This window comes from Budorcas taxicolor, chromosome 1 (genome assembly GCF_023091745.1).
Source record: "Budorcas taxicolor isolate Tak-1 chromosome 1, Takin1.1, whole genome shotgun sequence".
Taxonomy (NCBI): Eukaryota; Metazoa; Chordata; class Mammalia; order Artiodactyla; family Bovidae; genus Budorcas; species Budorcas taxicolor.
In genome coordinates, this window is record NC_068910.1 from 51204566 (window position 1) to 51229339 (window position 24774).

Genomic DNA, 24774 nt, shown 5'->3' on the forward strand with positions numbered 1-24774 from the left:
TGGCTGAGTGACTTCACTTTCACTTTTCACTTTCATGCATTGGAGAAGGAAATGGCAACCCACTCCAGTGTTCTTGCCTGGAGAATCCCAGGGACGGGGGAGCCTGGTGGGCTGCCATCTATCGGGTTGCACAGAGTTGGACACGACTGAAGTGACGCAGTTAGCAGCAGGAAGAGTGACATCAGGAAATATATGTTACTCTTTGAAGATCTCCTAAATGATAAAATGCAATAAAAGAAGGAAAAATCCAAGGTTTTTTCATGCTAGTCTGAAAGATTCCAAATAAGAGAACTTTGATCATTTTCTGGCATCCAGATACTTTTCATTTCATTTTCAATGGTCTTACCTATTTCTTTTTGTTTTGGCTGGAATAATTCTTCTCCATCTTTGCTGTTTACCCCTTTGAAATATCTCTCTGCAGCCCTGACCCTCCATTAAGCATTGCCTAACAGAATGATGAACTACATGTCCTGCTTTAATCTTGCCCTGTAGATCATTCCCCTCAGCCTTTGAATTATTTTTTTTAATCTTCTGAGGACTCAATTGAAAAAGCTACCTTTCTACAGAAATATGCTTCAGATGGCCTGGAAAATATGAATGTCAAGCATAGTGCTAGACCTAGAAGGGCTTACATAAGCATTACTCCTTCAAATATATATGATACTGAATGATTATACTTCTCTTATTGCATTTTTTTCCCATTTGACACAATCATCAACTTTGTAAGATAGGCAGACCAAGAATTAATACTCTATTTTTTCAATAGCAGAGCAAGGCCTTGAGTTGTCTACAACCTGTCCAAGACACACAGCTACTAAGCTACTCAAGTCTAGGATTTTGACTCAAAATTGAGTTAAGGGAGACGAGGATCTTGAATCCCTGCCTCCTTTTTTTTTGGCACTGATTTATAGTTGGTAGATGTTCAGCCCAAGAGTAAGGAGTTCTTGCCCAGTGGACAGTTTCAAGTGCCAGGATCACGGATCTTTTCATAAAACTACCCCAAATCTCAACAGGACTGGCTTATACATAGGCACATGCAAACCCAAGACTAGAAATTATCTCTCCCTGGTAGAAATAAACAGACATACATATGCTGATATTCCAAGAATTCTGCCTTATTTCATATGGCAGTAGTATTAGTCGCTCAGTCATGTCTGACTCTTTACGATCCCATGGACTGTAGCCTGCCAGGCTTCTCTATCCATGCAATTCTCCAGGTAAGAGTGGGTAGCCATTCGCTTCGCCAGGGGATCTTCCCAACCCGGGGATTGAACCCAGATCTCCCACATTGTTGGTAGATTCTTTACTGTCTGAGCCACTAGGGAAGCGGCACCTCATACAGTTTCCTAATATTTCTATTTTTACTCTTTTTTCCTTTGTCAAAGAAAGCACCTCTATGGATTTTATTACCCCAGTGTTTGAGTCATTTAAAATATCCCTTGAAAACATGAACACTGAATATTTTAAAAACCATTGTTCTTAAGCTCAATAATACAGATGAACTGATTTTGTACTAGTGTTAGGGTACTGGAGTCCTGAGTGTTATGGTGGAGACTAGATAAAGCCTATACCTTTTCATACCCACTCCAGTGTTCTTGCCTGGAGAATCCCAGGGACAGGGGAGCCTGGTGGGCTGCCGTCTATGGGGTCGCATAGAGTCGGACATGACTGAAGCAACTTAGCAGCAGCAGCAGCAGCATACCTTTTCACAGGCTTCACGTTGCCTGGACCAAGTTCTGGAAGACATTTCTTGGGCTCTTCAACTTTCAAGATTACTTTAAATCACATTAATCTTGGCCACATTGGCTCCACTGGTTTATTCACACATCCATCTGTTAATCAGATACTATGAGTCCCTTTTACGGGGAATTCACATAAGTTTTAAGCATGTCGAAATTAATCAGACATAGTCAATGGGGACAGTTGCCCTGAATGCGAGGTCAGGATTGGAAAGGATCTTCTCACGTGTTGGCCCATGAGTGCCTCCTTTTAGTCTGGGCTTCTCAGGAAACACAGACAAAAAGGTGTATGCTGATAGTTTCTTTTAGGAAGTAGTCCAGGGGGATAGGGACAGTGAAAAGGCAAGTATGAAAGAGATGGCAAATGCAAGGGCTCACTGTTGACAGTGTCACTGCTCTGGCAACTAGGACCTGATCCTCCTGGATTCCTCTCAACTGCCGTGGATTTTACGCTCAAGGAATATGGCTTGTATCTGTAGCTCCCATGCCCATTTAGTCAGCTGCCACAAGAGGTCTAAATCCTTCACCTTTCCATGTTTGCAAATAAACGAGTGCCAGAGGGTGGGGGCTATAGATATATGGCTTGAGTCTTTGAGAATGCCTGTGGGAAAAATACATACAAGAGACAGCTGAGACAAAATGTTGTCAATTTTTTTCTCTACCAAGTTGTCTGCTGGGGCAATGGATGGGATAGAAGCAGGGGATCTGAGTTGAGAGGAGGTGATGTGTGGCACAGGAGATAACAGATATGGTGTCAAGTAATACAGAAGCCTGAAGTAGAGGCATTTATTCAGCAAGATGACAGCTTAGTGGGTCTTAGGGAGGAGATTCAAGTTTTAAACATGTAGTTGAACCATACTGCTTATATAATCTCTCAAATCCCTGAGTGTGTAACTATAAATACAAATCACCCATCTCATGTCAACTCCCAAACTCATTGCTTCACCCTCCTAAGCTGTTTCTTCCTCACTGTTTCAAGGACTCCTGCCTCTTTAGGGTCAGCTTTCCTCCTACTGACTTTTTTGCGAGCATTATTCTCAGGCCCTTCAGAAGCGCTTGGCATGTTAGCATCCCAAGAGTTGCCCAGATGTGAGGGAGCACTTCTATTGTTGATTAGTTTGGTCATGAACAAGATCCCGATTCCGTATCTGAAAATGTACCTTTGTATGGCAATATTTTAAATGGGTAAACGGGTCGAACGTGCAACAGACACAAGATAAACATCCATCCCTTTATGTCTTTACATTGAGATGATCAGTTCTGAGGACAACTTTTGGTAGTGCTCCCCCACATTAATCTTCAGATTTAAGTAATCCAGGGTTACAGAAGAAAGACCAATGTAACACATTTCTGAGCTTCTCCCCCAGGTGACCAGGGAGGTACAGACCTGGAAAGTGATGCGGAGATCCCTCCTTGTCTCTCTCACCCTCTCCCCGCCTTCTCTCTTTCCTGCCACTGCTTTAATGGAAATCAGACTGGACAAAGCCTAATCTTTATCATCTACTAGCCATCTGTATGAAATATGCCATTCTTGTTGCCTTTGTCCAATAGCTCTTATTCTAGGAAAATGTGTTCGTGGCAGCAGGACAATCTGGGCAGATCACCTAAGTGACATTTTGAGTCATTGGGTGAAATAGTTTCCAATGTGTTAGGCCATAAGCCTATGCTGAGGCCATGCCAAAATGCCTGGATGAATCAGTAAACAAGGTGAACAATGCAGATAAATGACACCATGGGGACCACATTTCCAGATATTTTACTGAATCATTGAGTGATGTGATTGATTTTTTGGTTTTCTGTAGACACTTTGTCTTGTTTTGTATCATCACCATTGCAATAATAGGAGACAAATCCATTTCTTTTTTGGAAGACTATTATGACTCAAATGCTAAAATCAATCACTCACCTGAATTCTTTACCTGTAAAATTCTCACATAGTCCACTCCATAAGCCTCTCTTTACTCTGTTTCCTCATTTGTATTTCAAGATAGGTATGATAAATCTACATGACTAAATTACTATCTAATTTGTTTAGCATAAGGATCAAGTGAAACAAAGAAGGAAAAAGTGTTTTGCAAACAGACAAATGCCTGTAACAATGCCTTTAGTTTTCCCATACTTAACTGTCAATGTGTGTGCTTTTATTCTTAATTGGACTACTGAGGAATTCGTACTGTATCCTACTTAACTCTGAATATCTTTGGATTGCCTAATAATAATGATAATTTTATTATTATGATATATATAGTAATAATAATCTCATACAGGAGGTACCTAATTTCCATTTTATTTAAGTGTTATGTAATTAAACTGCTGTCTAAATTATATATATATAATTTAAATAATAAAATAATAATAATAATTATAAATTAAATAATAAAATAAGCTTTTTTTTTAAGCTCTTGATACCACATAGGATTATGGTAAGTACACTGCTTTCACTTATTTTTTTCACATTTGTAGAAAAAGACACCATTGGAGAAATGGGTCATCCACAGTCATGAACTACAAGGGCTGCAGCCTGGGTTCACCACTATGCTATTTTTTCTAAGTAATATTTCAGTTTCCTTATTCACCAAAAATGTCACAGTTGACTTCCTGTAGTGCTTGAGTTTTAAATTAATCAATCATTTCATTTTCTGATTACCGCAATAGGTTGAGTGAACATCTATCATCTCATGTAGATAGATATACACAAAATCAAAGACATAGGGAAAAATTACTTTTTCCTTGTGATGAGAACTCTTAAGATTTACTCTCTTAACTTTCACACACAATTTACAGCAGTGTAATTATATTTATCATGAATTTTTAAAGTAGTAAGTGATTTCTTGCAGGTTGCAATTCATAGCATTAGAACTGCATATGTTTAATTATGCCATAAATATCTCCTCCTCACCACCAGACACCAGTAGAAATGTGTGTGTGCTTTTTCCTGGTGCTTCAAATGCAATATTCTGTGTTAAAATTAGCTAAAAATAAACATATGTCTCCTTGTCTTATCATACTCTTAGCACCCATGACTGTTTTGGCACCTTGAACTTGCCCATAACAGCCAATCCCTTATCTCCTGTTACAGAAAATCTGCTGCTTTGCCTGGTCAGCTTTCATTATGTGGCCTAGAAATCTCACTATTATGTTTTGTTTCTTCTTACCCATCACCATTTATACCAAATGGAACTTATTACTATACTTTATTATCTGTTGACATATCCTATTTTTTCCACTCTAGCCTGTGACTTCTTAAAACACAGACATCAGATTTCTTGTTTTTGTTTTATTTTATTTTCCCCACATCTCTTTGGCTTACCAGCAAAGAGAGTTCTACTATTAGAGCTACTTCGCTTTGGTTGGATAATAAATTAACTCATTTAACTGCTAACGTCTCTTACCCTGGTGCTTTTGTCTCCCCACTCCCAATATAGCATGCACTTAGTCTTCTCACCGGTTTCCTTGTCTAGGATATTCCATTCTCTAACCTAACTGGTGAAACACTATCAGCTTGGTACTTTTCTGAAACATGCTCTAAGAGTAATTTATAAATTTTTGGAGTGATGGACTTCATCACTCTTGGAGCAATAATATTCTGATGTACTCTCTCCTTTTTTTCCAGTCAGTTTCGTAGTTCAAATGTTCCTGGGCCCCCTGCTGATGCCTAAGCAAACCCCTCTCCTGGAGCCTTCTGTAGAAATGGGCTTCCTGTTAGCACACTCTACAGCTATATCAACATCACCACCAAGAATGGGAAAGACGCTGTCAATGAGCTTGCTCATTGCCTGATGCCAGCAGCATCAGACCTGCCATTTCATGTGCTTTGGGCTTTGACACTGCTCACTGAGATGAACAGCAGTGAGTTGTAATGGGGATATTCCTGTTTGATGGTTGAGTTGGTGGTCATTTTGAGATCAATCCAAATACTCTGCTGGCACTGACCCCAGCATAATAAAACCAAAAAGGAGCTCTTAAATACAACATTTATAGCATATCTATTCCTTGATTTCTTCTTAGGCCCCACCTTTCATATATGCTTTCCAAGAAAGGAAAATTTATTTACAGACTGAGGGGAATACCACTTCAGTTCTCATACAACCAGACACATTTTTTGAGTATCTACTATATGTAAATGACTGTGCTAGAAACTCTCACATAGTATGTATGGTATAGTATTTTATTTTTCCAAACAATTGATACGTCTCTATATAAAACTGTATCAAAATTATGTTCTCTAGTCTACTCCATATTATTATTTTAACCAAATTATTCATCTTCCCACTTCTGTCTCTGTTTGTACACTTTAATGTTTTAATGTTTGTCAAGCCCAGGAAATAACATATGCCAATATTAATTCCTGAAAATCTGCATGCTGGATGCTTGATGGCACCTGGAGTTCACAGGCTTTTGTGGATTACAAATTATCTTTCAGTTACGTGGACACTGTGAATAGGTCTAAGCACCCAGAGGATGCCAAAATACCTGCTTTGAGTTGGAACCGGTGATATATTACGAAGACTGCAATGGGCCTGAATTCAGAAGGGCTGGATTTAAGACCTAGCTTTGGCATTTATCAGCAGAGTGAATTTGAGCAAGATCCTAGTCTCTATGAGTCTCAGCTTCCACTCTCAGACTGGCGCAATATCTATCAGTTTCAGAAAGCCTTTGTGCCAAAGAAGTCTAATGTATTTGAAAATGTGCAGTGACATGGATTGTTTATCTTCTCCTGAGACTCTACAGGACCCATAAATCACAGCGTCTCACTAAATCCCTGTTCCCTGGCCTCAGAGGTGGGTAGATGGACCAAGTTTAGCCAATGAGGCTGTCCAGTTTATTTGTTCGTCTGTGACTGGTTCTGGAAGGAGAAACTCACTGGGGAATTTCTTCCAGAACTATTAGTGAAGTCTGAAACATTCTATTGTTTCTGCCTTGTCCTACACAGAAGCCATTAGCCAAATGTGACTATTAAGCAATTGAAATGTGACCTATGTATGACTAGTGCCACTGCAAAAATGAATCTTAAATTTAAATAGTCTCACGGGGCTAGTGGCTACCATATGGGACAGTACAGGTCTACAGTTTCCCATTGATTATTTTGCATGTTTCCTAATTTATTCTTTGTTGTCTTCCTAGGAAAATTTCTCTAAAGGTTTCTTCTCTATTGCTGTATTTGGATAACTCTTAAACTGCCTCTTCCTTGGAGATTTTAAATAATTCAACTGAGGAAACACTTTTGCCAGGCACTGTTTCTTAACTTATTTAATATATTCTATAATTATTGATCTGGTTATATTTTGAGTTCCTTTTGGAACTTTTTGTCATTGATGTTTTCTAAGAAATCATTTATTTTACATAAATTTTCAAATATATTGACATGACTGTGAAGAATGCTTTCCATTACTTCTTTCTTTATTTGGTCATTGCTCATTTCCTATCTCTGCATTCTCAGTTCTCATTCTATAAGCTGTTTTATCCTTCTTATTATTCAAAAATAAAAATTTTAACTTATTTTGTTTGGCTGCTTTGTTTTCCTAAGAATTTTGTGTTTTAAATAATTTTGCTGGAATTATCTTGTTTATAAATAAATCAATATTTGTTTCTATCTTAACTCATTCTTTCTTCCTAAATTCCTTTGTTTGTCCCTCACTCTTCCGCTTCCTTCCACCCTGCTTCTTTCTTTCTCTTTTCTTTCACTCTCACTCTTTCTTTGTATTTTAAACCAGCTGAATTTACTATTTTACAATTTTTTTGTCAGTGGTATAAATGTTTGAGGTAAAAGTTTTCCCTTTTAGACTCATTTTAGGTTTACTCTGTGACTTTTGATACTTATCACTACATTAAAATTTGTGTGTGGAGGCGAGAAGGTGAATAGGATGTGCACAGAGAAGTTTTGAGGTAGTGAACATGTTCTGTATGACATCGTAATGATGGACAGATGTTGTTATTCACTTGCTGAGACCCACTGAATGTGCAACAAGAGTAACCTGTGGACTTTGGTAATTCTCATTTGTTAATATAGATTCATTCTTGGTTAAAAAAAAAAAAAGTATTCATCGCAGCACTGTTTATAATAGCCAGGACATGAAAGCAACCTAGATGTCCATCAGCAGATGAATGGATAAGAAAGCTGTGGTACATATACGCAATGGAGTATTACTCAGCCATTAAAAAGAATACATTTGAATCAGTTCTAATGAGGTGGATGAGACTGGAGCCTATTATACAGAGTGAAATAAGCCAGAAAGAAAAACACCAATAAAGTATACTAACGCATATATATGAAATTTAGAAAGATGGTAATGATAACCCTGTATGCAAGACGGCAAAAGAGACACAGATGTATAGAACAGTCTTTTGGACTCTGTGGGAGAGGGAGAGGGTGGGATGATTTGGAAGTATGGCATTGAAACACATAATATAATATAAGAAATGAATCGCCATTCTAGGTTCGATGCAGGATACAGGATGCTTAGGGCTGGTGGACTGGGATGACTCAGAGAGATGGTATGGGGAGGGAGGCGGGAGGGGTGTTCAGGATGGGGAACACGTGTACACCCGTGGTGGATTCATGTTGATGTATGGCAAAACCAATACAATATTGTAAAGTAAAATAAATAATAATAAAATATGAAAAAAGACCCCATCCATTGGCGAGCGAAGTTGATAATGGGAGATGTTACACATATGTGGGGTAGCTACACACTGCTCTCAATTCTACTGTGAATTACTCTACAAATTGTCTTAAGAACTAATAAATATTATAACATTTCAGTTCATTTTGAACTCAAGAATTTTTCAAAAGAGATATTCTTAAGTTCCATGAAATTATTTTATTTAATTTGTCACTATTTTTTCTTGGTATTATTGAAAACATTTGTAATATATTGATTACAGTTTGTGCAATATGTTATGACTTTTCATGGCTTAATATATAGCCATGTATAATTATTTCAAGTATCCTTTAAAAGAGCAGGTGTTTTATCCAAAGAATTATTAATCAGAGGCTCAATAGCCTTACCTATTTTAACTTTTTTACATCTAGACCTGGCTGAAAGAATCATTATGCTTTTAGTTCTCCTTTAGCTTCATTCAGTTTTGGATCTATATTTTTGATGCCAAGTTTCCGGATGTATAAAAAGATTCATAACTGTTATATATTTCTGTGGATTGCATGCATTATAATTACAAGGCACACATTTGCTTCATCCAATGCATTTGGCCTTCAATTAAATTCTCAAATGATGGTAATGTCAGGACCCCTGCTAAATATTTGTTTGAATCTGCCCATGTGTCTTTGCCAATGCTTATTATTTTCAATAAAAATATGTCATCTTATTTTCTTTCATGGGTATATCTCTTACAAAACAAAAATAACTTTTTATAATAATATTTTCCCCCATTTACTTCACCAGTTTTTCTAGTTTACATTCATTATTGTTGGTTAGCTTTATTTCCTTTGTAAATACACTTTGTCATATTTGCTATACTGCTTATACTTTCTTTCCTTTTTGCTTCCTCTTTTAGTTGTTTGAAATGTACAGAATCTAATTTTAATGTATTACTAGTTGCCTCTTCATTTTAAATAATAGACCTAAATTTCTATCTCTTAGTTTACTAATTTAATATAATAATCATTATTTTGAACAATAATCAGCATATTTAAATTTAACACCTCATTTTCTATATCCATGTTGTTTCTATTCTGCATTCTCTTATACCCACACATTCTTATTTTTAGTATGATATACAGCTTTTCTTTAAACATTTATAAGTTTTACTTTATGTTCCTATACTATAATTAAACAAATTTCACCCTAAATTTTTTAAAAAACAGATCATAAGCGTATCCCCCTTCATTCAGGCATCTATCCATTCAAGAAACATCCATTGTGTGGTCCCTCTTTGTCTGAATGCTCCAAGCACTAGGGTACAACACAGAGCAGCAAGACAGAAAAGACTGCAGTCATGGAACTTATATTTGGACAGGGAGAAACTAGCAATGACCAATAAATAGAGAAAATGTCTGGTATGAATATATCTACTGCAAACACAACTCATGGGAAAATACGAGTCAAGTCATGACTCCTTTACATGGGTTGTCAAGGGAGGCTGTGTAGGATTAGACAGAATACTAAGCCTCAATTGATGAAAGAAAAGAGGACTTCGGTCAGTCTGGAAGAATATGAGGAATGAGCATTTCAGGCAGGGACACTGGTGTTGTGGTACTTTATTGGTTCTATCAACAACTGAGTTAGGGATTGTACATTTGCTTATTTTTCCTTTCACCTCTGTCACTAAATGCCCCATGAATTTTTAATATTATCAAGAGTATACACATTTGGGTAGATATGTCTCCCTGACAGATTAACTTTTTCAATGTCATAAATTTTCCTTTTTTTCTCTCTGGTAATACTAGCTATCTAGGACTTTGCCTTGATTAAAGGAATGAATCCCAAACTGGTTTTAAAATATCATAAAAATATAATATATCCTCATCTATCTTTTTACTTTCCAACTGTATAAGTTATTAAAGTACATGTTCTATACAAAGCATATTGGGATTTGCATTTTACCTAGTCTAACAGTCTCTGCATCTAACTGGGGTATCTAGTCTATTTATATTTAATGTAAATGTTGGTATTTTTGTGACTTCATATATCTTGGCTTTCTTTTCACCTGCCCAATATATTACCTGCTCCTTGCTTCATTATTTTATACTTTCTTCTGGCTGAAAAAATTCATTCAACATTTTGTCTTAATAACTCAACTTTTTGTTTTTGGTTATGGCAGTGTGTATGTGTACGTGTATGTGTGTGTGTGTTTAAGTGTCGTAACTGGGACTACAATATGCATCCTAACTTCTCTCAGTCTGCTTAGAATTAATACTGTATCATTCTTCCAAAGTATAAGAAACCTCCAACACTGTAATTCTATCCCCCATCCCTGTTCTTTGTGGTATTGTTGCTATGAATCTTTCATTCGTATACATTATATACAACAACTTAAAAAAATATTTTTTTCCTGAAATTTTCAGTTGTCATATAAAGAAATCAGAAGAACAATATATCTTCAATTTATTTACATATTTGTCACACTCTTTTTCTCATGGTTTTCTGGACATTCAAACTTCTTATGCTGAAATGCTAATGAAAAAAATTTTCTTTAGCATTTATTGTAGTGTAGGTCAGCTGCCAATAAATTCACCATTTATTTATCTAAAGATACTTTTACTTAATCTTATTTTTAAAGGATATTTTCACTGCATATAGAATTTTGGGTTGATCTTTAAATTTTAGAGTTGGAGTTTTTAACAGTGTATTGTGTTCTTGTTCTGTTGTTTCTGATGACAGGCCAACCATTAATCATATTTCTTGTTTGTTTCTATGTAGTGTGTCTTTTTCTTGGTTTGTTTTCAAGATTTCTTAATTGACTTTGGTTTTGGACATTTTTATGCCAAGATATAGTTTTAATTGCCTACTACTGCTGCTGCTAAGTCGCTTCAGTCTTGTCTGACTCCGCACGACCCCATAGATGGCAGCCCACCAGGCTCCCCTGTCCCTGGGATTCTCCAGGCAAGAGTACTGGAGGGGGTTGCCATTGCCTTCTCCAATTAATTGCCTAAGTTTATATTTTTTTAGAAAATTGGAAAATTCTCCATTAGTTCTTTACTTTTTCTGTCTCACTAACTCTATTCTCTTTCTGGGACTTCAGTTATACTACATCATTTCATACTGTACACTGACCACCAATGTTCCATTTATTATAGTTTCAATATTTTCTCTCTGTGCTCTTTAGGCTTTCTTCTAATTTACTGTCTCTTTTTCCCTGACCTCTACAACCTCCTGTTAAGCAAATTAAGAGAATTTTACAATTTTAATTCTTATGCTTTCACTTCTAGAACTTTTATTTCACCTTCTTAAAATTTCTGTTGTAAGTTTCCCCACTGATCACCAATGACAATCGTGTGTGTGTGTGTGTGGGGTGGTGTTTTGTGTGTGTGTGTGTGTGTGTGTGTGTGTGCGCGCTGTATTTGTTAATGTTGTTGCTGTTCAGTTGCTAAGTCGTGTCTGACTTTTGCAACCCTATGGACTGTAGCTGGCCAGGCTCCTCTGTCCCTGGAATTTTTCAGACAAGAATACTGGAGTGGGTTTCCATACCTTCCTCCAGGGGATCCTCTCAACCCAGGGATCAAACTTGCATCTCCTGTGTCTCCTGCATTGGCAGGCTGATTCTTTACCAATTGTGCCACCTGGGATGTTAAATATATGTTTTAGCTGCTTTAAACCTATTGAAGCTGTTTCCAACATTTGTGTCATACTAGAGTCTGTTCTACTGACTTAAAAAAATAAATATTGGCCATGTTTTCCACTACTTTCCTATACAATACTTTTAGTTGTATGTTGGAAGTTTTGAGCAATGTGTTTTAAAGAACTTGGAGTACCTATTGTTCTATATTTTCTGCAAATAGTGATAGTTTCTCTTCTAGTAAACAGATAAAGTATTGGCAGATTCTTTTATTTTTGTGAAATTTGGTTTTATTATTATTCATTTATTATTCTTATTATAGTGAATCTATTTTATCTTTTTACTTATTCCTAGAAGCAAATTATACAATATTTGTTACTTCCATTTAGTTCTCAGCTCACTAAAGACTACTCCAGTAGGCCTGTTAGAGTTAGTGGATTAACTTACATATTTCTTTTATCTCAATTATGACAAATCTGATTTCCTATTGTCTAAGGTCTGAAAATAATTGCCTCAATTTTTTTTCCAGTTTTACAATTTTTTTTTACAGTTTTGAGTACAAATCTAGTATCATTTACTTGCTAATTCTAATTGTTCGTATCTTTACTTGGCATTACTTACACCTTCAAAATGTCTTCCATAGTAGCCTTATAAAATCTTTTTCTCTCATTATCTTGAACTTTTTCTCATTATATTATGTCCTGGTGTCACTCTCCTTGGGTTCATCTTAATTCCAACTGTCTGGGTTTCCTGAACATGAATGTCTGTTTCCTTCTTCAGATTAGTGAAGTTATCAGCCAGTATTTCTTCAAATAATTTTTCTGGTCCTTTCTCTCTCTCTTCTCTTTCTGGACTCCTATAATATAAAGGTTGTTCCACTTGATTTTGTCCCAAGGTCCTTTTAAGATATCTTCACTTTTTAAATTTTCTTTTTTCTATTTGTTGCACTGTCCTGATGAGTTCCATTGTTTGGTCTTTCAACTTGCTGTTCTACTTCATACAGTCTGTTGTTGAACCTTTTTAGCATATTTTCAGTTCACTTATTATATTCTTTAGGTCTGTGACTTCTGCTTGGTTCTTCCTTACATTTTAAAAATTTTTTGTTGATGTTCTCATTGTGTTTATCCATTCTTCTCCAGTGTTTGGTGAAACCCATTATTAAGTAGATTCATTATATCCATTTCATTAAGTTCTTTTTCTGAGGGGTTGTCTTATTCTTTTATTTGGAACATATTCCTCTGTCTCTTCATTTTGCCTGTTTGTTTCTATGTAGCAGGCAAATCAGCTATCCCTCCCAGTCTTGAAGGAGTGGGTGGCTTTGTACAGGAGGATTCCCATGGGGCTCAAAAGTGCAATCTCCTCTGGCCACCAGAGATGGACACTGAAGTGAAGTCCCCTGTATGGGATGCATGGGCCCACCTGTTGTGGTGTGGAGATGGGGGGCCCTCATCCAGCCCACTGCTGTGGCACATGGGTGTGAGCCGGGCCCTTGGTGGGGCATGCCTCCCTACTCTGGCAAGTTAGAGGGAGAATTCCAAAATAGCACCTGCCTTCACCAGCAGTGACATGCAGAATGAGATCCTGACTACCTTTTATATAAAATAATTTAAAATGATTTTTAAATCATTAAACCATATTTAGTTGGGTGTTTCTGTTATTTGTCATGAAAACAAAATAAAGTGTTTTATGGAAATGAATCAAATAAAATACATCAGGGGTCTCTGGTATAGTTAGATTTTACATAAATTTTTGCAACCCCACTTAAAAGAAATAGGTGAAAAACCCCAAACAATTATTATTCACTCTATATCACTTTTTATCCTAAACCCGAGGATAAAAATACCTCTTTCTGTATTTCTATTTCTTGTCTCCTTAAAGCCGTTCTTAACTATTATGAGCAGAAGTATAGGACATCTGAGCTATATGCTATCAGTTTTAGAAATGGATAGAATGGGAAGAGAAATTTAATTGCCAAACTGAGACCCATAAGTAATTAGTAGAGTGAAGCAAAGAATACCTGGCTAAAGAAACAAATGTATTGTAATTAGGCCAATTATCCTAGATGTAGTTCATCAGCTTGTGGTGATAAAGGCCATTAATGAGCTTTGTCACTGACAGCTTACTTTCTAATCTTAATCCTTTTTAGCGTTATTAGCTGTAACACTACTTGCACAAAGATAAGTTAATTTATACTGACATTAAATTGAAAAATAATAAGTAATGATTGCTGCATTTGAGCAGAATCTTGTAAAGTTTCTTTCCTTCTGAAACACTTACTGAAGGCAGTGCAAAATGTCCATGACTTTTTGAGCAGGTGAAGGAGAATTAGAGAAACATTTGTTAAAGGAAGTACTTACAGATATTCTTGAGGACAGTTATTAAATGTATAGTTAGTATAATTTAATAAAATGATCAATAGCTGCTTATTTATCTTAGATATCAGCACATTATGTTCTGTCTGCCATTAAGAAAATTCTTCAATAGGTCAATCTATAAAGACCGCTAAACATAACTGTTCCATACCCAGACATATAGTACTAAGACATCTGTACAAATCTGCTAATAGCATCTCGAATTATTGAATTACGGCCTCTATCAGTCAGTTCAGTTCAGTTGCTCAGTTGTGTCCGACTCTTTGTGACCCCATGAATAGCAGCACTCCAGGCCTCCCTGTCCATCACCAAATCCCGGAGTTCACCCAAACTCATGTCCACTGAGTCGGTGATGCCATCCAACCATCTCATCCTCTGTCGTCCCCTTCTCCTCCTGCCCTCAATCCCTCCCAGCATCAGGGTCTTTTCCAATGAGTCAACTCTTCGCATGAGGTGGCCAAAGTATTGGCGTTTCAGCCTCAGCTTTCTATACATTTTATTAAATCAGACTTTTTTATCTGAGCCTTAGAATGAAAAATTACTTGAGTGACAGCTTTTTACATTCTAAGTATGGTGTATGGCTACTGCCTGCCTGGATGCCCAATTCCCTGAATATAATGGATGATTTAGGGCATTGGATGCATGGGCATTTTAAGAGTCATAGTTGAAAGAGTTTGATATAGACAGGAAATATTTTTAGAAATACATTTGTCTGACCCTTTATTTTGGCACCTATATGTTTATCTATCAGTACATATTGAACCACTGGTTTATGTATAGGTTTACCTGAATCTAGGTTTAAAAGCTGGAGAAGGCAATGGCACCCCACTCCTGGTAAACCCCACGGACAGAGGAGCCTGGTAGGCTACAGTCCAGGGGGTCGCTAAGAGTCAGACACGACTGAGTGGCTTCACTTTCACTTTTCACTTTCATGCATTGGAGAAGGAAATGGCAACCCACTCTAGTGTTCTTGCCTGGAGGATCCATGGGACGGGGGAGCCTGGTCTGCTGCCATCCATGGGGTTGCACAGAGTCAGCCATGACTGAAGCGACTTAGCAGCAGCAGGTTTAAAAGTACTATGTTTTAAAGTACTGAGAAAGAGTAGGTGACCTTAACTTGTTCTCATTCCACTGAGGAAGTTTTTTTTTTTTTAATATTTCACCACTAAATATCATGATATCCATAGTTTGTGTGGATATACACTACTTCCTACACTAGATTAAGAAATGTTCTATTAAATTCTAATACATTAATAATACCTTCTTTCATGAACAAATGTTGAAATTCACTAAATGAATTTCTACTGTATCTACTGAGATATCTACTCTTATGCTTTTTCTCATGTACTTGGTTAAATGGCAAAGAATAATGGCTCATTCTAAGACCTCCATTGGTATAGTATACATAAAAGACAGTTGGCATATTGAAAATACACCATTTAATCAATTTTAAGATATATATACAAAATTGATATCATCATTATAGTTACAATGGAGAACATATCTATCACTCTTGAAAGTTTCATTGTACTTCTTTCTATACCTCCATTTGACCATAGTAAATAATTTTAATATACATCTGTCAGTAACAACAAAAATGTAAAAAAAAACTTGTGTTATATCTGAGTAACATGAATAAATGCAATTGATATATAAATCAGTCTATCTTGAAACTGTAGAATACATATATTTCAAGCACACATAAAACAGTTATAAAAATTAAGAATATGCTGAGCCACAAAGCAAGTTTCAACAAATTTCAAAAAGCTGAAATTCTGTTGAGATATTCCTTTATAAAATTAGAATGAAGGCTGTATGTCTTCTCTACCATAAAAGCATAGACTTAAATATTCAGGACTAGGCCATCAGAGATAATCACATGCTCCAGAAAATGTGCAGCAATCAATTCTCAGTACTATTCTAAATTTGCTTTTTCTCCTAATCCCTAACCTCTGAAGGTTGTCTTATTTTACATAGATCATACATTCTACCCAGGACTCTTTAGGTGTCCTGTATCAAGATGCTTTCTTCATCATCTCAGTCACTGTGTTACTAGAATTGAAAATCCAGTTTTGTTACTTTAAAAGCCATAGCTGTCAAAACTAGAATCTAACATATAATTTAAAAATACAGGAAAAAAAAACCCACAACAACTTCTATTTTTGAGTTCTACACTCTCCCTTCACACAAACATAAACTATAGCTTAAATGAGTGCTTAATTATACGCTGGTAAAGTTGCTAGAGGACTTGGCAGACATTCTACTTTTAGAAGCACTCCACACAAATTTGTATATCACATTTTACATAATGAAGACTACTTCCCCACCTCTTACTAAAGCAAAGTAATAATAATGATAATAATACACTTCTTAAAAGAAAGCTGGGGCTATATCAGGAAGGTTTAGTGAGTTGAGATAAGGAACAAGTTAAGGGTGTCACAAAGCAAAGGGATACACTCTAGATAGAAGGCAAAAGACTTGAGATTTTGCAGCCTCAATTAGGTTCAGTTCAGTTCAGTTGCTCACTCTTGTCTGACTCTTTGTGACCCCATGGACCGCAGCACACCAGGATTCCCTCTCCATCACCAACTCCCAGAGTCTACCCAAACTCATGTCCATTGAGTCGGTGATGACATGCAACCATGTCATCCTCAGTTGTCCCCTTCTCCTCCTGCCCTCAATCTTTCCCAGCATCAGGGTCTTTTCCAATGAGTCAGTACTTCCCATCAGGTGGCCAAAGTATTAGAGTTTCAGCTTCAGCATCAGTCCTTCCAATGAACACTCAGGACTGATCTCCTTTAGGAGGGACTGGTTGGATCTCCTTGCAGTCCAAGGGAATCTCAAGAGTCTTCTCCAACACCACAGTTCAAAAGCATCAATTCTTCAACTTTCAGCTTTCTTTATAGTCCAACTCTCACATCCATACATGACCACTGGAAAAACCAGAGCCTTGACTAGACAGACCTCTGTTGGCAAAGTAATGTCTCTGCTTTTTAGTATGCTGTCTAGGTTGGTCATAACTTTCCTTCCCAGGAGTGAGCATCTTTTAATTTCATGGCTACAGTCACCATGACTGTAGTAATTTTGGAGCCCCCCAGAATAAAATCTCTCATTGTTTCCACATCTATTTGCCATGAAGTGATTGGACTAGATGCCATGATCTTAGTTTTCTGAATGCTGAGTTTTAAGCCAACTTTTTCACTTTCATCAAGAGGCTTTTTAGTTCTTCTTTGCTTTCTGCCATAAGGGTGGTGTCATCTGCGTATCTGAGGTTATTGATATTGCCATTGGCAATCTTGATTCCAGCTAGTGCTTCATCCAGCCCAGCGTTTCTCATGATGTACTTTGCATATAAGTTAAATAAGCAGAGTGACAATATACAGCCTTGACGTACTCTTTTTCCTATTTGGAAACAGTCAGTTGTTCCATGTCCAGTTCTAACTGTTGCTTCCTGACCTGCATACAGATTTCTCAAAAGGCAGGTCAGGTGGTCTGATAAAAAAAAAAATACTCATAATCTAATGATGAGATATTATTTTAATGACAGATTCTCTGCATTGTTGAGGGAAAGTCACAAAATTTACACATATGACTGACTAGTCTTTCCCCTGAGTCCACCCATGTGGAGTTTCACGTATGGCTGTGCTCAGCTTTGCAATCTCCAAATTAAGATATAACTTTAAACTATAGTTTGAGAAATTGTCTGAGCACATGGGTGATGATTCTTATTTTTTCTATTGTTTGAAATAAAGTTATCAGAACAGCAGAACTTCCTGCTTTCACATATTGGTTCTGTTTCCGAAAATGCTGACTTGCTCAAGAATGCCTCATTAGTCTTTTCACCAACATAATGTTGCTCTGATTAATTCTGCCTGCATGCTTAGGTATGTGGCAAGGTGCCTACTTTACAAAAGCATCTCGTATGCAAGGCATAGGAAAAAATCTTTCTTTTGCACTGATTTTGGCCAAAGTGACTCTATGCTATTTCTGAGTCTGGCCTCTAATACCACAGATAGTTTCTCTAATGATCTCTTGGGGACCTGAGCACCATGTAAGATGTCCCATTATTTCTCCACATAATAGGAAGAATCTCTATTACTCCATCATAGAGAGGAAATTTCATGTGAGATCAGCCTTGAAGAAAACAGCCATATAAATGAAGCCATCTTGGATGCTCTAGACAAACCCAGCTGTCAGTTAAACAGCACTGAGTGACTCCAGTGGATACCACAAAGAGCAGAAGAAGAATCACCTCCGTGCATACTAAGTGGCTAAGTTATGTCTGACTCTTTGCGTCCTCATGGACACAAGGCTCCTCTAGCCATGGGATTCTCCAGGCAAGATTACTGGAGTGGGTTGCCATGCCCTTAACAACAATAAATAAATGGAACACCTCTGAAGCAGTATTTATCTACTCTGTCAATACTTGGAAAATATGATTATCTTGGATACGGAACTTCCCCTAGCAACTACGCTGTTCAGGAGTGAAGCAGAACTTGGACATCTGGGCAAAACTAGCTTCTGAGAGGAGCAGAATTCAAGTCAAAATTCAGGTCACAGAAAATGCGACCTCAAATGAGATGATGAATAATCACCTGTTTTCAGTTTTCCAAGTCAACTGTTATCTCTGGGGAAAATTGTCTAGCAGAATCAGGACTCTCAATATGAAATCCACCCCAATGGCTCTGCAAGATACACACTGGCAAATGCAAGCAAGAGCCTCTTTCTAGCGTAACCACAGTCCTAATCAACCTTACCAATCAGAAATCTGGACTCATGGAATTTCATATAAGAAAACACTCGAGTTTTCAATCACAATGCCTTGCATAATAGGGCACTATTATTAGTTCTCAGTTACCAGAACTGAGGCAGGATACAAGGATATCCATAGTAGATAGATCCATAATAGATCAGAAAGCACTGTGCCACTTATTAAACTATTATTGCCTAAAACAAAATCCATCCATCCTCTAGCGCCATCTCTGATGCTGGGGCTAGGAATCAACAATTAGATTTTTCCTTTTAAGGTGGTTTCTTGCTGTTGTGTGCTAGTAAGGGCACTGCACAGAAGAAATAGAGGTTAACTTGGTGGTTGCCTTATGGTTCCTGTAAGCAACACATCAGCTACAGCTCTTCAACTTGGCAGCATGGTTCAAGCAGCTATTGGATCCAGTTTTTAGCTTCTTTCAGTGCTCTGAAATCCATCTTCCCACAAAGATCTCTGGTGCATGGATTTTCCAGCTTCTCCTTGTGAGGCTGATAGTTTTTGCCATGTGTATAGTCAGGCTCTCTTTCAGGTAGGTTAACATTTAATATTAATATATTTTTCTTCTCTTTTATTTATTTTTAATATAAATTTATTCATTTTAATTGGAGGCTAATTACTGTACAATATTGTATTGGTTTTGTCATACATCAACATGAATCTGCCACAGGTATACACGTGTTCCCCATCCTGAACCCCCCTCCCTCCTCCCTCCCCGTACCATTCTCTTTTATCACTATAGAATAACTCATTTTATTTTTGGATAACAACTCTTGTTCTAAAGCCCTCTTTGTCTAATATGTCTCTTGTTCTTATAGGGTGCATGCCGTATCTTTTTCTATATTTTGTTTTCAACTTACCACATAGACAACATAGGGATCAGTCTTTATTTTTTTTTAATGTAGTCTGAAGTTCTCTGCCTTTTAATTGGGAGGGTTGGTCCATTTATATTTAATGAGATAACATAAACACTCGAATTTATGCTTCCCATCTCAGTATTGATATACGTTACTGGCATCTGTTCTTTGTTTTATTCTTCCTCCTTTTTTATCTTCTTTATCATTATTTTTCAAAAATGAAGACACAGAATTACTTGTTTTTTGAAAAATACTCCTGGTAAGGTACAATTTAACCTTCCACTTCATCTCTTTATGAATATTCTTTCATTCGACACATTTGTTCCAGTTTTTTGTAAAAAGCATCAATTTATCCATTCTGGAAGGTCTATCAGCAGGATTCACTGAAAGAAGAGACTCCTGGTATACCATTAGTCATCCTCTACTTGCTCTGCTCTTGGGTCAATATCCCTTATCTATCTTCCTGAAGCTAGGTATTAATGTCATACATTGTCAAAGTGAGTGGTTCATTTAACGTAATTTATAATATCAGGAAATATATTGTGAAATGCCATGCTTACTCAAGTACAGTTATATGACTACTAGTCTAGTACTTCTGTTAAAGCAGAAAATGGATTAATAGTTAGCTTGGCAGAGTTTAGAATTCCTGAGATTTTCTTTCTTCTTGTTCTACCCATCCTCTAAGGACTATCTCATATTTTTCTGTGGGTTCAGTAACCATTCATTTGCTGACTGCTACCAAAAGTATACGTCTTGGTCCCCTACTTCATTCCCAAGCTTCACTCGTATTTCCAAAAATCTCCTAGACAATTCCACTTGAATGAATGTAGGTATGACAAAAACAGCATATTAAAACTGAAACTTAAGATCTTTTCTTCAAACCCACTATTCATTTCATTTCCTTCAAACCTACTACTACTTATTTCAAATAATGGATTGATCATTTACCTTGTTTTCCCATCTAACAATGTTTTAGTCATATGGTTCCTTTTTTTTTTTTCTTTACCTGTATACCAAATTGATTTTTTGGTTGTTTTTGTTTGTCTCTCTGTTTTTTAATGAAGACTGTAAGTCTTCATTGAATTTGTTACAGTATATTTTCTGTTTTGGGTTTTAGACCATGAGGCATATGGGATCCTAGCTCCCTCACCAGGGACAGAACCTGCACCCCCTGCAAGTTCAGGAGGCAAAATCTGAATCACTGGACTGCCGGGGAAGTCCCCACCCAACTGATCCTTAATCCCTACTAAAGGCTTAAGGGATTATTCTACTCTTGTGATTTCCACAGCCCCTACCATCATGCAGGCCTTCATGTCTCACCTACATCATCTCAGTCACATCTTAACACCCTGCCAACATCAGCACTACCTAGCACTGGATAGAAACACAGATTCTCAGGCACCACTCCAGACTGATCATTTCAATAATTCTGCAAGGGCAGTGCAGCAATCACTGGTGATTCTGATGTACACTCAAGTGTGAAGACCACTGCTGGACACTAAGGGTGATTTATACATTTCCTTTCCACCAACATGCTATCTTTAATACCAATATTCTTCTGAATGTTTATCTTAATGATTGTCTATATTTTTAAAGTAAATCCAATTTTATCTTTGGCATGTTATGATTACTAATAATTCTTCTAGCAAACACTAGCATCTGAATCAACATCTAAGTGCACCCTGACACCAGAGTTGACAGCAAATGACCTACTCCAGTAGTCAGTCAGCACACTTTGATCCAGAGGCCAAATCCAACTCATGCTCTGTTTCCATAAATAAAATAGTACTGTAACTCAACTGTGATTATTTGTTTGCATATTGTTTATGAGTGCTTTTCTATTAATACTACCAAGTCAGAGTTGAGCAGTTGCAACAGGGTCCATATGGCCTGACTCTGTATTTGACTTTTTCCAGGAAAAAGAGTTTGCTGGCTGACACTGTCAACATGTATTCATTCATTATATATTTATTCACCGTATGCTATTAATCAGGCACTGTTACAGTAACTGAGGGTGTAGAGGTGAGAAACAGGGCATGTCAGTTGAGGGACAAATATTTGAATGGATGGTGAGGGTGGGTTGACAATAAACAAGCTTGTGTGTGAGCCCAGTCAGTCGCTCAGTCATATTGGACTCTTTGGGACCCCATGAACAATAGCCACTGGGCTCCTCCATTCATGGGATTCTCCAGGCAAGAATCTTGGAATGGGCTGCCATTTCCTCCTGCAGGGATCTTTCCAACTAAGGGATTGAACCCACGTCTCCTGCATCTCCTGCGCTGGCAGGCGTTTTGTTTACCACTGTGATACCTGGGACACCCCTAAAAAAAGCATACATGTTAAAAACTTATAAGATAAGTTCAGAAAGTGACTGGTGTTGTGAAGAAAATAAAGTGGGTGCAGGCAGAAAGAGACTGCTGGGAGGCAGCACTATCAGGTTAGGTATCAAGAAGGCCCCTCAGGGAAGACTGACATTAACTGAAGACTGCAGTGGAAACAATGAAATGCTGACAAGGAACTAGGTGGACAAAGTTCTTAGAATGGAAAGGATTTGATTTGTCCTAAAACCATAAAGGCCAGTGTGGAGTCAACTAAACTCTGAAAAAATAGAAAACGCAGGATTCTGGCTAAATGTTTGTGAGATTTCTGATTGATGATAAATTGCATTCTTTCATTTCCACTGTGTTTCACAGAAGGAAGCAATATTGATTAAGATTGCTTAAAATTCTTTTTTTTTTTTATATTTATTTCTCCCTTTGTTTTATTTTCTTTCTTTCTTTTTTTTTTATTTTTATTTTTACTTTATTTTACTTTACAATACTGTATTGGTTTTGACATACAATGACCTGAATCCACCACGGGTGTACATGCAATCCCAACATGAACCCCCCTCCAACCTCCCTCCCCACAATAATTAATGTTGGCTGCAGTGTGAACATAAATGATTTGTACAGCAATACTGAAAAAACTAAGAAGTTCTGATTAAAATGGAAAAAAAAAAAAGAAAAGACTTATGTCTCCTTTAGATGTGAGGCTAAAATATTGCTCCCTACTCATCTCCACCTGATCAGGCTATTTAAGGTGGCAGAGTTAAGCCAGACCTTAAAATTTTCCTCTTCCCAAACTCAGTGACATGAACAAATACAACACGAAACAAAAAAATCCTGGGAAAAAGAAATGAAGAACTCATGACTTGAGCATGAACAATAAATGTTTTAAGAACATAGAAGTTTCCTTCAAAATTTTATGGAGAAAAAGTTGGGATTGGGTGCCTAGTTGGAGGATGGTGGTTTGTTTGAAAAGAGGAAATATGTTAGAGAAACACTGAAAATTCTCATAAGAATCAACAACTCAGTTTGTGCTTTGGCAGCAGAAGTATTAAAATTGGAAAGATACAGAGAAGAGTACTATGGATGATGTGTAAGAAAGATCTGAAAATTCATGAAAAAGACCATATTTTTAAAAATGAGATAAGAGCTTGAATAGACATTTCTCCAAAGGTGAGGTACAAATAGCCAATAAGCAGGAAAAAATGCTCAACATAACCAATCATTAGAGAAATACAAATTAAAACTATAATTAGTCCTTATGTCCTACCTATTAGAATAGCTACTATAAAAAATACAGAATATAACCAGTGTTGGTGAGGATGCAGAAAAACTGTACCCCTTATGTACTGTTGGTTCAGTTCAGTAGCTCAGTCGTGTCCAACTCTTTGTGACCCCCATGGACTGCAGCTTGTCCGGCCTCCCTGTCCATCACCAACTCCTGGAACTTGCTCAAATTCATGCCCACTGAGTTGGTGATGTCATTCAACCATACCATCCTCTGTTGTCCCCTTTTCCTCCTGCCTTCAATCTTACCCAGCATCAGTTATTTCCAGTGAGTCAGTTCTTTGCATCAGGCAGCCAAAATATTGGAGTTTCAGCTTCAGCATCAGTCCTTCCAATGAATATTCAGCACTGATTTCCTTTAGAAATGACTGCCTTGATCTCCTTGCTCTCCCAGGGACTCTCAAGGGTATTCTCCAACACCACAGTTCAAAAGCATCAGTTCTTCAGTGCTCAGCTTTCTTTATGGGCCAACTCTCACATCCGTACATCACTACTGGAAAAACCATAGCTTTGACTAGATGGACCTTTTTCAATAAGGTAATGTCTCTGCTTTTTAATACAATGTCTAGTTTTGTCATAGCTTTTCTTCCAAGGAGCAAGCATCTTTTAATTTCATGGGTGTAGTTACCATCTGCAGTAATTTTGGAGCCCAAGGAAATAGTCTCTCACTGTTTCCATTTTTCCTCCATCTTTTATTTGCCATGAAGTGATGGGACCAGATGCCATGACCTTAGTTTTCTGAATGCTGAGTTTTAAGCCAACTTTTTCTCTCACCTCTTTCACTTTCATCAAGAGGCTCTTTAGTTTCTCTTCGCTATCTGCCATAAAGGTGGTGTCGTCTCCATATCTGAGGTTATTGACATTTCCTCTGGCAATCTTGATTCCATCTTGTGCTTGATCCCACCCGGCATTTCACATGGTGTACTCTGCATATAAGTTAAGTAAGACGGTGACAATATACAGCCTTGATGTACACCTTTCCCAATTTGGAACCAGTCCATTGTTTCATGTCCAGTTCTAACTGTTGCTTCTTGACATGCATACAGATTTCTCAGGAGGCAGGTAAGGTGGTCTGGAATTCCTATCTCTTTAAGAATTTTCCACAGTTGGTGGTGATCCACATAGTCAAAGGATTTGGCATAGTCAATAAAGAAGAAATAGATGTTTTTCTGGAAATTTCTTGCTTTTTCT

General features: G+C 37.2%; 1 non-coding gene across 1 annotated transcript; it reads left to right on the forward strand.

The window, feature by feature from the left end:
• Nucleotides 1–23327: 23327 nt before the first annotated feature.
• Nucleotides 23328–23430, forward strand: LOC128058238 (U6 spliceosomal RNA). The gene has a single exon (XR_008200419.1). It is a non-coding gene; the product is annotated as a U6 spliceosomal RNA (small nuclear RNA).
• Nucleotides 23431–24774: the final 1344 nt, after the last annotated feature.